Here is an 11,775-nt window from a genome sequence, read left to right as displayed (position 1 = left end):
TGCCTCCCCGGGAGGCTGCAGGACACAGTCCCACAGGCTCTGCCCACACCCCAGCACTGCTGGCCAGCCCTCCGCGCTCCCCTGCTTCCTCCCACGGTGGGGCCACAGGCAGCACTTGGCTCGCTCTCATGGGTTTTCTCTTCTCTTTCTCCCCTGGCCAGAAGGCACAAGGGTGATCTGCCTCTGCTTAGCACCCATCAGGGCTCATCCGGGCACTATGTCCTCTTTGGGGTCCTGGGCAGGAGGGAGGCTGACAAACCGGAGGGGCTCAGGGGAGGCAAGGAGGGTCTGTGGGCCTGGGGCTGGCTCAGCATGGAGCAGAGAAGGCGTCAGGGCCCCTGACAGCACACGCCAGTGCCCATGGGGAAGGCATCAAGGGGATGGGGGCAGGCTCTTCCCAGCCCTGCCTGGTGGGAGGGTGAGAGACGGTGGCATCTCCTGGAACTCGAGAGGTTTGGGCTGGAGATAAGGAATCAAAACCAAAATCCCTGTGAAGATCATGAATCCCTGAGTGGGATGCCCAGAGAGATTGTGGGATTCCGCAGCCTGGAGGTCAGCCTGCAAGACCTGAGTGGCCACAACCCGGAGTATCCAGGTCTATATTCATTGTTGACCCTTCCCAGAGCCAGTGGTGGGACAAGAGACCTCCTCAGTCCTCTTCTAGTAGGAGCGGTTCTGTGGTTTGGTGATTGGTATGGCCAAGTAGGAAGGGGAACATCTGAGCACAAAAGCCTCAGGACTGGCAGAAAAGGGGCTGTGAGAATGGCACGTGTTCATAGAATAATAGAATCATTTAGGTTGGAAAAGACCTTCAAGATCATCGAATCCAACCGTCAACCATGCCCACTAAACCATGTCCTGAAGTGCCTTGTCTACACGCTATTTGAATACCTTCAGAGATGGTGACTCAACCACTTCCCTGGGCAGCCTGTTGCAATACCTGACAACCCTTTCAGTAAAGAAATTTTTCCTAATATCCAACCTAAACCTCCCCTGTTAAAGGCACTCACACTGGCACTTCATCAGGATCACATCTACATGCAGCTTCTCAGAACACCCAAGCAGAGACAATCCAGAAGAAGTGAAGAGCCCTTCAAAGTTTGTGTCTCTTGTTCTCTATCTCACCTCAGGTAATTCTCTCCAGACTAGGTGGAAATACACATTTAGCTGCTTGCAATTAGGTGTATATGACAGCATGCATGTGAATGAATGGAATAAATTTCGTTTTGAAATACAAATCTCCCTCCGCTCCTTGCTTTGAACTTTGTAACATTACTGAGATTTGTTGATACAGTTTGCAATAGAGGTTTTGGACTGGAATGCCCAGAATGGCCTGGGAGACCCTCACAAACTCTGCCTAGAGACCAGCAGTGCAACATGATCTAAACAATCAAAGGATAAGATTACTTATCGTATTGCATGGCCCTTCTTCTTGCTCACGTAGGATTTGGGGGGTGGGGAGGGCAGATTGCTATTCAGGGGTTACAATCATTCCATTTACATATGAGTACAGTGTGCTACAAGGAGTCTGAAAGAAGAGCATGACCTCTAACTCTGTGTCCCCAGGTTCTTTATTTTTGTCAGACATTTCAATGTAATTTGCCTCATGTCATCAGCAAGCATATAGAAAAAAGACTCTTGAATGCATTACATTACCAAAAGCCATTCTCCAATTTCATCATATATTTATACCTTGTTGTGCAACATGGCCACAAAGCAACCAACAAAGACAAGAAAAACAAGCAAGCTATGAAAGGAGATGCCAAAGAAGTACTACATAATTTCAATGACCATTCTTTTTCCACACCCTGGCACCCAGTAATCTAAGCAAAAAATCCCCTACAAGTAATACATTCTTGCCAAAATCAAAGGAATGCCTTAGACTGCATGAAAGAAGAGCAGCTCAGACATGTGATACACAGAAGGGAAGATTTGAGGTCACAGTGGCTTTGGTGGTCCTGTGAGCTGAGAGGAAAAGGTACTCAAGCCTCCTTTTTTTCTTTTGTCCTCCTTAATTCACCAAAACTCCCCTGAAGTAGTGTTGTGTTGACACGGAAGTCATGGACACTGCACCCAATCAATATGATCAAGCAGATGCCACTTTATTGCCAAGATAGCTCGGTTTATATGTTCATTCTAGTTACTGTTCACGCATAAGCAAATTAGAGATTGGTTAGCATGAGCTGTCCACGCGCCTAGTTACACCTAATGATTGGTTATAACAACACTGGACACGCACATAAACATAAGGCATAATTGGTTGTATTAACTAAAACATGCGAAACTTGTCTCAGTCTAATTGGCCAAGATAAGCTGCCGAATTGAGGTTCTTTGTGCCAAGTTCCCTTTATCATGGAATGCGCACCTGTGTTCTTCTAATTGGCATCTTTCTTTTTTTGTCTTCTTGTTTATTCTGTTCAAGGCCTTCTAAAGGCATCTGGAATGCTCTTACTACCATTAGCTAAATATGTGTCCACAAGCAAAGCATCCTTGAAGTCTGCTGCCTACAAAACATCCTTGGCTCACAAATTGATCAATTCCATCAAGTCTGGATTGTTCACTATGTGCCCATTACTTTCCAAGTATCCCACAAATCCCTCTTTTTGTTTTTGAACAATCCAGACTTTAGCCATTGCTTTCTGTACCATCCTTCCTAAACAACTGAGTATACAAGGGATAATTAATAACAAGACTACCAATACTAACAAAACAATTCCCAACATTTTTAACAGATCTCTTATCCATCCCATAATTCCCCAATGGGTAAACAGCCTGTCTAACCATCCCAAACCATCACTAACCTGCAGTTTTTGAACTTGGTCCTTCATTATTTGTATAGCTTTATGGACCGATTCAGAGTGATCAGATAAATTCATACAACACGTTCCATCTAAATCTTCACAACCATGACCATGTGCTAGCAATAGAAAATCAATAGCAGCTCGATTCTGCAACATTGCATGCCATCTTGCACCGCAAACTCAGCCCAGCAATCGGTAGGTGCCAGCTTTACATGGGCGTCCCCATGGAGGCAACGATGGCCTTGCCGTACACCAGCCCGATGCTCTTCAGGAAATCCCAGTATTTATACATTTGCAGAGGAACGGATTTCAGCACACGTGGCCAGCAGGTGCCAAAATCCGCCTCAGTTGCAACATGGGGAGCCTATGACGCATGCGCTCGCTGGCCAGGCGCGCTGCACGAGTCATAGCCATCCTGTCTACTGGTTCATGGGTTTTGTGATGCGGTTGCAATGCACCGAGAATCTTGACCTGTTATGTTGGCCAAGGTGACCTACAAGATCTATGAACACAATTAATTAAACACAGTAAAAGCAACATTATACCTAATAAAATACACAAGAATAAAAGAAACCCCGATTTTTAACAAAGATACAAACCAACTCCTAAGTCCCCATCCTGCAGCTAAATGCTGTAAGCCGAAATGACAGCTTTCTTAATTGCGTTAAAGCTCTTGCAGCTCCTTCTTGCCTCTGCAGTTCTGTTATCTTGTTTATTAATTGCTTCACTGTCCAAGTTCCTCATGTCCATTGTTTTTCTGGTGGTTCAAAGTCCGTTCATACTGCAGCTGTCACGTACTCTGGCCCACTCATGCTAACTGCGGCCTACTTATGCTAACTCTAAATAATCAGGCTCAAAGAAATGTCCCCCATTTTCCATGAAATCTCCCACAGTGTTGTCACTGGAACTGGGTTTACAATTTGTTCCCAGAGGAGTTAGGAACTCCTTTCCCATTCCTTCTTAATCCTTCAATTCCTTGGAAGTACACGTTTCTCTGCAAGGTGTGGGCTTCCATGTTAGATCATGGCTGCTTGGGCGTGCCTTGTGGCAGCTCTCCTGAAACCAGAGAGGAACAGTGTTAAAAACCAATACTTGGTCTCTTGGCATTCCATCTGACGCCACGTTGAGAACAGAACTGCATTCTCGTTTTGCCCTTATCTTTCCCCAAGGACAGATGGTTTTTCACGGCACAGGGCAAACATACAAAAGAAAACCCAACGGAAATGTAGAAGGCAAATTTATTCTTGATCTTGATACTTCTGAGTACGTATATTGAATGGATAGGCAAGCCAAGCCAAGCAGCATTTTGTCATACAACTAAGGAGAAGATGTGGGGGACTTCCACTTGAAGTCAGCTGTTCTCATTCAATTCAGAGCCCATTCAGATTCAAGTCAGTGCACACAGAGCTAGACAATATGTTTCCCCCAGAATGTGTTCTACCGTTAGTAGTAAACTGTTTAATGACAGAATTTAGCTCTTCTTTTCTGTTGAGCCACTTTGCGGCATTGGTTATCGTCTTCACCAAACGTGCCTCTGAATACCTATAATCCCAAATACATTACTATGTGAACAGGTTGTTCATGAGAAGAAATTTATCTCCGCAAGACGTATGTAAAATTGTATGACATTCATCTCCACGCTACGTAAAATAAGCCCTCAGAAAAGCTTTAAAAAGGAAAGTAAGATGAAAGAGGAACTGAATACAAAGTGGAAAGGAGAACATAAAAATGCGAAAATAAAATTAAATGTGAATTAAAATGCAAAAGGAAAATTGTTAGCACTATCCACAATCCACTGGTAGGTCTCATTGACCCCAGATTTCACTGCAGCAAGGACTTCAAAATAGGGTGAGGTAATTTTATGAGGAACACACAATGACCGGAGGTTTGAAAAAGCCCCTTAAGCACCCCCACACTCCCAAGTGCCTTTTGGTTGTCTAATATATCTTCTTGCTGTAAAGTCTATGCCACCTTCCACCATGGGCAAGGAAAAGACTTCTCTTTCACAGCTGTTGAAGATTTTGTGGCCAGAGGGAAGAGAGAGGGAACTCCACCTTGCCCTGAGGCAGAGCTCATTGGCCTCTGTTAGAAACAGGTTTCTGGAAAAGGCATGTTGTGGGTCTGATCCGGCAGGACAGTACTCCCCATGCAAGCTTGCACCGCACCCATCTCCCAGGTACTCTGGAGGCAGATTCCACTAGGGGACACTATGGTATTACATATTTCTTCAAAGGTGTAAAGGCCTTTGCCTGTTTTCTCCATATTATCCAGTTTCAAAGTTATTAGTTCTTCTTCACGTATTTCAGCACAGTCCTGTTTTAATTGATGCCACTACTTCTGTTGAATTTAACAAGAAAGCTGGGCTGGCTTGACCAAGAAAGCTTGAGCATGGCTGCCTCATGATAGCGTAATTGTTTCCAACTTTAATCCTTTAAATTGTGTGATTTTTCCTACAGAAAAACAGCTAAGTTTGGTAATTATGCTTCTAATTGTAGCATCATTATTTTAATAAAATAAGCTTTAGCAAAGAAAAACAAAACAAAACAGCTTAAATCCAGCAGAGTGCTTTGAAAGTGCTCTTTTCCCCACGAGAACTTGCATTTTCACATATTTAGTACTAATAACATAAAAGTAAGGTCTTGCCTATGTTTTAGCTACTGCCTTCATGGCAGTAATGTTATGACAGAGAGATAGCTGCATCGTGATTAGACTGACACTAGAATGTCTGTATAGGAAAGTCAACACACTCCTCTCCTCCACGCGGATGAGCTCATACCGAGTGCACAGTTATGCCTTTGGAAGAGGCCACTTTTCAGAAGGACTGTGAATCCAGCAACTATGACAGCATATGCTTCTGATGAAAAGCATAAACCTTTACAGAACGTTAAGTATCTACATGGAAGGTAAGGGGGACAGGCAAGGAGCAACATCACAACGTGCCACATCCACAATTTCTCCTGTGTGAACTTGGGAAGCTGGTTGGATGCGCTTAGTGCAGGCACAGAGGAAGTGAGTATCTCCCTATGCTTTCGGTCCTTGATTTTGTAGAGCTTGAATGGCATCTCTTTGGATTGGGAAGGAAAACCTAAAAATCTCATACTTGGTGTACTCATTCCTGAGAGAAAACAAAAGTAAAATGTCCATTGCTTTTCTGGAAACTTTGATCAAAAGTGCCCTCTGATAATCACCTGCATTACCAAATTAAATTGAAAAAGAATGTGACAAGAACATTATTTTCCATGTTTCATACCCAGTTGTTATTTATTCAGAAAGGAGAAACTGAAAGATGCTACCTCCCCAGCCACCTGTTCACTTGGGTATCCTGTGTCTTAAAACAGCCCCATAAAAATCTGTAATGGTTGGACAGGAAAATACGGTTTTGCTGGTTTCTTCCTTGAGATTTGGTTTTGAAGTAGAAACACAGAGAGGCCAAGACTTAGTCATGAAGAGGGGAGGCCAGGGGAAAATACTTTCCTTTCCAGTTCCTCTCTTCTCTACCAGGAAGGCCACAGAACCATGGAGAAGTCCCTGCAACTCACACATGCTTGGCCCAGCATGGGGCATGCTCTTTACAGGGAGGTGCCTCCAAAATGCAGCGGGACTCATAGTTCTCCAGGCCCACCTCTCACTGAAGTGACGCTGGCTCCCAAGCTGCAGCTGTTGTGGAGCCAGGGGGGACTGAGAAGTAAAGAAGACCACACGAACTGAGCTGTCAGGAGAGCTCAGAGGAGGGCACTGTGGCATTGGTTGTTGGAAACTTGCAGGTGAAGGGACTTCAGTGGGGTCCCTTTTTTCTGCCATTTCCATGGAGCAGCAAGAATCTGAAGATCCAGAAACATGAAATGGGTCTAACTCAATCCCTTCGGGATACCAGGTGGCACTCTTGTTGGCAGCCACTTCCCCTCCACAGGCGCCAGAGGCCAGAGGGCAATGCACTGTGCACTGTGGGGAAGCAGGGCTCAGCCAAGACAGCCACAACCACAAAGAGAAGAAAAACTCCAAATAGATGCTGCAATAAGGCAGGATATGCTTGCGACCTGATTCAAGGTGCCCTTCCAATCCTACTAGAAAACATAGTGCACTGTTGCTAATATACGTCACCATTAGATGATATGAAGTAGTACATATGAGGCAATGCATTACTAAATCTTGCCACTTGTATTGTGAATATAAATATGCATACATGCATGTATACATATAGATATGTACATTACGTTCAGTCAGATGTCCATCAGGCCCTCTTAGAAATTGCTATTTCTGTCAGAGGAATTTTTTTGCATCGGTCATTTTCATTGCACCAAAAAGCACAGGTCAATTCCTGCATTCTCTGGCACAGCGGTCAGAGGATGGTGATTAACCTCAGCAAGTGTTTAGTCAGTCCACAAGAAACCACTATGAGCTGTGGAAGCTGTATCCAAAAGGCTCTAGCCAATGCCAGGATGGAGGATTTGGCCAAGGCAAACAGAGAAAGGGGAGAAGGATGGACGTCCTCCATCTCTGCTGTACAGAACAAATATTGGTCATTGCAGAGACTCTTACAGACAGATTTCTTGGAACATACCTGTGTATGCGGGAGCTCAGATAATACTATTTTTTTCCAAGCATTTTTTAATTTAGTCTCCTGCCATACATCCATTGCAACCAAGAAATTCAAGTTTTTCATCCGTCACCAATTTTGGTTTTAAGGAAAAACCTTTCTTTGTTTTATGTTTCTGCAGGTAAAAATCTTCTTGTACCTGAGTACAAATCAGTATCTCCATAGTGAAGGAAAGAGAAAGAGAGAATGAAAATAATCTTATGAATCAGTACTTATACAAAACCTCCTAGAAACTGACAAAAATTAGGGAAAAAAGCAGCTTCACATACCCTTTTTTTCTCCAGAAATCCACCTTCAATGGAAGTTTAGTTACGCTCTGTATTTAATAATATCAAGCCTAAGCATTCAAGCTTGAGTCTAAGCTCCCACTGCATGCAAAATATGCCATTTGGCATATCTGTTTTCTACATGTCTTATAGTCATTTTCAATCTTACTCCCATAACAGTATGTTGGGGGAAAAAAAAAAAAATCAAACTCATTGGTTTAAGTGAAAGCTGATAGTCGTCTGTACTGACCATTAGCCTCCTAGTCTTGAGCTTTCAGAAGGACACTGAATTTTATGAAAACTGTGATAAAAATTTTTAGTCTTTTCAAAACCACCGTCATTTTTGCATGGTTGTTCATGGTGGATACAATCTCACGTAACATTAATGTCTGCAGTTTTCTGTCTCTTAATGACCTGAATTTTCTTTCAGCAGAGAGAAATGTGAGTCTCTGTGCATCAAGTCAAAATATATTAAAACATATGTCTAAACTCCCTGGAATCGTATCAAAGAGATCCTATTTCTGCTCAGTGATTAGGAGGAGAAGAAGATAATTAACTCAGAGGTCAGGGTTTGGAGTGAACCCATCTACACAAGGCTTCAGATCACCTCACTGTTTTGTGTAATTGCTCTTCCAAAGAGAAACAATCATCTGCTAATAACAAAGAAGCATTTATACTAGCACAGATAGCCTCAGCTGTCCAGAGTTGGCCTTGTCCTTTCAAGACCTTTGCATAATCACAGGGTGTATTTTAAAATAAACATGCTGATAACAACAAACAATCATCTGTGCCTGTTTCCAGTGGTTCCTGTGTGCCCAGAAGAAGAGCAGACAACAGCTGAGGACAATACCTCAGCTTTCAAAACCTGACTAGGTAGATAGCCTTCTTAATGACTATGCTTAACGACTAAAAACTCTGCTTGTGTTTTTTGTGAACTCAATGTGCAGCAGCAAAACTGAGGGCTTATGTGACTCGGGGCTGCCAAGCCTGAGTGCTCTGCACTTTAAAATGCAATCATTTTGCATGAGATGATGCAAAGAGAATACTATGCTCTCCTTTGATGCAAAGTTATGTTATAGTATCTCCCCAGTGCAAACCCCAAATCTTTACTTTTCCCTTTGTAAATTAAACATAAATAATTAATACTGCATGCTTCTCGAATGCTCTCTGGTTTAAAGCTTTGACTTAACTGTTTGGTTCCAAGTTTCTTTCAGGCTGCCTTCCACTTGAAGTGGGCTATTGCTACTGGGGGCTTCTGTAGAGCTTGTTATTTATGTCCTAAGGAAAATCTGGCGAGGAAACAAAGCAGAAGAGGAGACAGTAAGAACTGTCATTTGTGTCAGTGGGGCCTAGCTGGAGGACTGTACTTCAGTTTGTGCCCATGGCCTCTTGTCCTTTTGCTGGGCTCCACTGAGAAGAGTCTGGCTCTGTCATCGTTACTGTCCCCATCAGGTATTTATCGGTAAGATCCCCGGAGCTCTCCTTTCTCCAGGCTGAAGGGGCCCAGCTCTCCCAGTTTGTGCTCATACAGGAGATGCTCCCATCCCCTACTCATCTTCATTGCCCTTGGCTGCACTCACTCCACTACGTCCAAAATTTTTCTAAGTGTAAAAGCACAGGCACTTTGTTATTGGTCATGACAGCAGTGCAGGTTTTAATGTGAGTAACCCCGAGGCCTTGAGCAGGGCAGTGGCTCCAGCAGCCAGGCCTGCTCAAGAGCTGCGCCTCCACTTCCTGAAACTCCTGCTTCAGGGGTGCGTCCCACCATGGTCGTGCTCCAGCTGATCCCAGCACCAGGAGGTATCCGCTGTGGCCGTGGGGAGCCCACACCGGAGCAGGGGAAGGTGTGAGAGGGATGGAGTGGCTGAGAGAAACTGGTAAGTGCTGCCCGACCCCCGTCCCCCCGCAGTGCTCAGCGGGGCTGGAGGAGTCTGGGGGGAGAGGGGGGTGCTGGGCCTGGCAGGGCGGGGAGAAGAGGTGCTGCTTTAATATCCGCCTTGGCTCCTCGCCACCCAAATCTATTTTATTTGGCAGTAAATTCAATTAATTTTTCCCAAGTGGAGTCTGTCTTGCCCAGGGCAGTAGTTGGTAAGCAACCTTCCTGATATTGTCTGGACCAACGAGCTTTCCCATCCTATTTCCTCCCCCCATCCTGCTGAGGAGGGCCTCGGTGAGAGTCTGGCCCTTCACCATGGTTAACCCTCCACAATCTTAACCGTCAGCCATTGATGGAGCATATTTTGTAGAGGATGTTCCGTGAGACCTTCTGCACCACTACTGATTTAGTAGAAGTGAAATTGGTGGCCCAGATGAGTCCCCTTCATTCCTGTCTTTTCTGTGGTTTGGGACGTGACAATGTTTGAATACCTCACAGCAGGAGATAGTCCCTTTTTGGTGTATTACGTTGGTACTAGCTGTTTCATTAGTTAACCTCGGCAGCATAGTGATACAGCTCAGATTCAGTAGAGGGTGTATCAAACTAGGGCCAGAATTTAGCCCTAACTTCCCACCAGGAGAAGACATGAAATAACAGACTGGAAACCATACAGCTGAGATCTGCAGAGAGGGGCCAACAGCAATAGTATCTGTGACAGAAGAGTGGTCATTGAAAGCTCATTTGGCAGCTGGATTTTATATCAAACTATAAATGAAAGCATTTCCAGTAAGCGCTGGTAGATATTTCATAAATACTTCACAAATTGAGGGCACCTTTTGATGCTATTAAGCCCAAATATTATACCTCACAGCATTAAAATCCCCATTTATGACCTCGGCAATAGAGAAATTAAATTATCCTGATTCAGTTGATTAATTTAATCACTGTGTATAAAATCATTTTGGGAAGATGCTTGCTCTGAGTCCTTCAAAGATGTGCACAGTTACAAGACTTAGAGCTTCCGACAGCTTGGATGAGAAGCAACGTGTGTGTTTCCTCTCTCTTATTTACAGGCAGTGTGCACAGGACAGGGTTTTATGTGCAGAGCTGTCACACAGCCAAAAATGAGGAAGAATGAAATCACATTCTAATATTGCATGTGTTTGTGTCAGAGTGCTTACAAACAACAGGTCTCGTTCACTTGAGCTGTCCCCAAGTGAAGAAAGTCTTTTCCCGGTAGAAGCAAAGGAGACACAAGGTAGTTTTGAGAACATCAGGTGTTGCAATGAGTTTAAGCAAAACCAGGTTGTAACCATTACTTTGTGTCATCCAGAGGCTTGCAGTTCTTACTTTATACCTTGAGAATACTTGTGAGAGTTATTTGCATTTAACTATACTCCAATTTGTCATTCAAAACTAGTTGAAGTCAGGCAACTGTAAATCCCCTTTACAGCAGGTTCCTTTTATGTACACTGCCTGGACTTGAGTAATGTTAAAGACACGTCACAGAAATTAAGTACTTCTGTAGCAATAAATCTCTGAATGCTATTTTTGTTTGTATTGCTTTGTATTCAGCAAATACAGGCTAAAAATTGCACTGTGGCTGCATGGTATTTTATTGCAGGGGCTCCTGAATTTGTGTTACATTATCATACTGCAGAATCTGGAGAAAAGAAGGTTTCTTGCAATGCCACACTTCTGCATTGTGCTTTGTTCAAAACAGCCACCTGTGGTTTGGGGAGCTTCAGTGTCAAAGAATATAGGGGCATCTTCCTTGCTGTGCTAAATGTGTCAAAGAGGGGTCTTCCTTGCCATGCTAAATTTGTTGTGTGTATCTTGAACTGAGTTCAGAAATCATGCCTGCACATGGGGACTGTTGCCAAATGCAGAGACATGTATTATACTGCTGCAGAGGAGAAGGCATTGATCTCCGTTAATATATAGTCCTGGGGGTTGTCACGACTGACAAATATCTTGCTGTTTATAATCAAAAGTCGCAGTGCTTTTATTTCACCCCCCTGAAATAAATCAACAGGGGTAGAATACACTGGACATGGGCCCCCAGTTGTTACTCAGGCAGAATGCCCTTTGAAATCAATGCACTCTTTACTTATGTGAAACACTGGTAACTTCGTCCCAGTGTTTGCAAATTATGTTCCTTCAGCCTCTTCCCTGCTTTATTCTCCTGAGTGGTACTTCAGTCCTTTACTAGTCCTAGTAACACACCCATGGTGA

Source organism: Harpia harpyja, chromosome Z (assembly GCF_026419915.1).
Source record: "Harpia harpyja isolate bHarHar1 chromosome Z, bHarHar1 primary haplotype, whole genome shotgun sequence".
In the NCBI taxonomy this organism is placed as follows: domain Eukaryota; kingdom Metazoa; phylum Chordata; class Aves; order Accipitriformes; family Accipitridae; genus Harpia; species Harpia harpyja.
Note: the sequence above shows the minus strand (reverse complement) of the source record.